The following is a 4005-nucleotide window of genomic DNA, read 5'->3' on the forward strand; positions in this document are numbered from 1 at the left end:
ACCCACCCACCCGTTCTTAGAGACAGGGAGTCTCTAAGAATCCCTCTCCCCCTCACACAAGTCGTTCAACCAGACAGCCATTTGTAATCCATAGGGGGTCCCAGAAAATGTTTGGAAACCACTGGGGGTGGGGGGCGCAGAAGAAAACGTTTGGGAACCACTGCATTAACCACTGAAGGAGAAAAGTGCTGTATCAGGTTGTAGCTACAAATGTTAATTTCCACCTGTAGTCCCCAAAACACATTTAAAAAATAAAGTATAAAAATAAATAATAATATTAATAATCATTGGTTGGCTTTTATATTTTAAGAGTGGTAAGAAGAAAGCCATGTTTGGAGAAAGCCCTCAAAAGTTTTGATTGGAGTTTGTCACAAGGCAGAGAAAGAAAATTAGCTGGTTGTGCTTTCATATGATGGAACCTGAAATTTTTAATTCCTGTAGTGGAAAAATATATATATATATGTTTTTTTTCACTCTAGCAAAGTTCCCAGGACGTTCAGAAGAGAACCAGATCATCACAGATGATCCTCAGCAGTTCAAAATGTAACTAGCCAAGAGAAACCTTGAGTGTTACTTTGATTCTTTCATGCATGTTTGGAAAGAGCAGAAGCTTCTTAAAGAGACAGAGGCCCAATTTCAAAGTGTCAAATTTCCTTTAAGTCATGTTTTATAGATACAGCATTGTTATAACAACTTAGGATAACAGTTACTTGATTGTGCAATAAAATAGCACTATTTCGCTGGAAAATATGTAATACCGCCCCTTTAATCCCACAATTTTAGGAAATAAAGTGATATAGAACTCCATGTGAACTACTAGATGTGTATTTTCACACCAAAGATGAATTTATCTGTATTGACAACGTCAGTAGGGAGTCATTATAGCAACAAATGCTGTTCTGACTAAGACCATGCAGGATCATAACTATGTGCCATTTTATTGTTTTCGTTTATGATTCTTCTTTTTAGTTCCCAGTGAATTATGTAACAGCAGGCTGTGGTCACACCGGAGAAGTAGAGTTAGTAAACTAACTAGAGCAAACTAGAGTTATGGATAATTAATTTTATGCTTGGTTCAACTCGAATCTAAACTGATTTCTCATCACGGAAAACTCGAATATAATTTTGGGAGACAAAAAAAAAAAAAAAGAGGGGTGTAAAAAAGAGAGAGACATGCAGGAAATGAGAACAGAGACTCAGATTTTTTTTCATGCAATAATTAAACCTCCCTTTGAAGGCTGCACTTTAAAGGCCTCCGATTTCAATTCACAGCAACTGAATTACTTAAAAAGGCCCCTTGTGTTATTGTTGGTGACGATCTCCCACCCCTCCGGTTGCGTTATGAAACGTGGCTTTTGACAATTTGTCTGTGAACGACAAGTAGCTTGTTGCTCCTTCACAGGACGGCCACTTGTTTAATTTCTCTCCCTTTGAAGTTAAAAAAAAAAAAAAAAAACGAGGCGTTTGTTTGCGTTCAGGTTGGGAGAGGCATAGCTGCAGTCAGCCCCTCGGCTCGGGGCAGGAGGGTGGGGGAAGCTCGCTTCCTGTTTCTGCATTTAACAATCTTCCACCATTATTCTGCTAATTGGGAACCGATGCAAATTTCATGAGTGGTGATTCTTGTTTTATTTGACCTTTAAATCAAAGATAAAAAAGTAGGGGGAAAATCAAACAGACGAGCAAGAAAGTGGCTTACAAGCAGACCAGAAGTGATTACAGACTACATAATCTAACAAAGTGTGGAAGTCATCGCCAAGGCGTGTTCGTGCGTAGGACTTACAGAGGTATTTGTATGTAAATTAACAAATTTATTTGTATGTAAATGAACCAATTACACACATTAAGTTTTTGTTGCCATTTAGAACTGAATGGCAAATTTCTGCCATTTGGATTTTGAATAGTTCACACAGATAGAAAGTCCTGAATTTTGGAAGAGAGGTTCTGTTGTAACCCGCAGATAAAAGTCCAATTACATCTTTATTTTGTTTTTATCCAAATTAGCTGGTCATGCAAGCAACTTGCAGCTCGGGGTAGGATAAGAAAATTGATTTGTCGACTTTTTGATCTCACTTGACCATAACATTGCATAGGACGTGCCTTTTATTGGCAAATTTGTAGTTGAAACGACAAAAATTGTCAATATTGGTACGGTATCGTTTTCTATCTCAGACCTGTTTCACCATAGTGTGCCACTTTATTTCTAAAGCACCATATATGCAAATAAAATAAAATAAAATAAAAACAAAGAACAATAAAACAACTATGAGAAAATAGAACTAAAAACATTACAGATACAAGAACATTTTCTGGAAGCTTCTTCTCCTTCTAGACCTGAAAATTCTTGACTAAAACTGCACTCTGTATAAAATATCAGCATATTAAACATTCATGTCCTTTAGAGTAATGTCTCAATAAAACTCGCAGCCGAAACTACAACCTAAAGCAAACCTTCGAACGCGACTTCAAAGAAAACTCCCAACTTAAACATGAAACGAGGAAACACGCCGCCTTCATGTATGCCAGCTTGTTTTGCCTGTTTGCTCTTTCCCTCACTTCATTTACTCTAAGCATACATATTTAAATAGTACATCGGCGCACATGCTCGTACTCGGCTGTTAGGCGAAAAGTCATCGCAGATGCAGGAAATGGTTTCCACGGTGATGTGCGGCGCTAGAGAGAGCGACGGCAGCCCATCAGAGCTCGGCGAGAGAAGACTTTTGGACTTGCTGAGGAAATAGCTGCCGTCTCTCGGTGGTTGCTGTCTGCTGAAGATGCGAGGAGGAAAGTTCGGTTCTGACAGGAACAGGGGGGAGCGTAAACGCACATTCTGCACTCTGCGTACACTTCCCCTTCTCCAGACACATATAGGAGTCATAGAGGAGTTTTTCCTTTAGTCACAGATGGAACAAAGGGGGGAAAAAACACTTATACATTTACTGTTTCACTTTCAGAACATCCCATACAGAGAAACATGGAAAAACCTTTGACAGCAGCCAGGCCAGCTGACATATGAATTACTTTGTAACTTTTTTTGTTTGTTTGTTTGTTTTTGCAGAGTAAGCAACTTTAAAACTATATTTTATGAGATCTGAAGCTAAAGATTATTGTTAGTCGTACAAACTGGCAGCTGTATGCTTCAACTTAACCGTTATCAAGTTTTCTCGTAGGATAGCTAAAGAAAAAAATGAACAGCACAGTAAGTCAAGGAAATTAGCTTCTCTTTTTTTTCTTCCTGAAAACACTTGCCTTCAAAAATACTAAGTTAAATCAAACTCAAAAGTTTGGAGTGAGGCTGGTGGTGTGGAAGAGTTGCAGAAAAATACATTGATGCTATGCAGCATAAAAATAAGAACGTGACTACTTTAGGAAAGAAACTTAGTGCAGACACCTGAAGGAGATTAAGGTAGGATTGTTAGCTAAAACAGGCATTGAAGACAACTGAGCATCAGAAGGACGAGGAAGACGGGATCTAAGGGACTTAGAACGTGGAGTGGTTGTCAGTCCCAGACAGCAGCAGGTCTGAGAAACGTAAAAACTGCTGACCTGCTTGGATTTTCACATTGAAGCGTCTCTCTGGTTTATAGAAAAAAGCCTGAAAAGACTAAAAGCTCCAATGAGAGACAGTTGATGCTGGAGCTAAGAGAACGGTCAATCTGATTCAAGACAGCAGAGTCGGACTGAAATGTTCAGAGGGGTGATCAGACCAGGCACAAAAAAAAGATAAAACTGATGTAAAGTTATATCTAAACTAGACTAGAATAACTAGAATACACAGACCTGGAAAAATGAAAAGACCACTGCACTCAACAGAATTGAAAACTTCAAGGTTATTGCACCTAATATTGATTTCTGAACTCTTAATGAGTTAAAACTTCAGTATTGTTGTTTCTGAATGAATATGAACTTGATTTTTTTGCATTATTTGAGGTCTGAAAGCTCTGCATCTATTTAGTTATTTTGACCATTTCTCATTTTCTACAAATAAATGCTAAATTTTTACTTGAA

Source organism: Poecilia reticulata, linkage group LG1 (genome assembly GCF_000633615.1).
Source record: "Poecilia reticulata strain Guanapo linkage group LG1, Guppy_female_1.0+MT, whole genome shotgun sequence".
Lineage (NCBI taxonomy): Eukaryota > Metazoa > Chordata > Actinopteri > Cyprinodontiformes > Poeciliidae > Poecilia > Poecilia reticulata.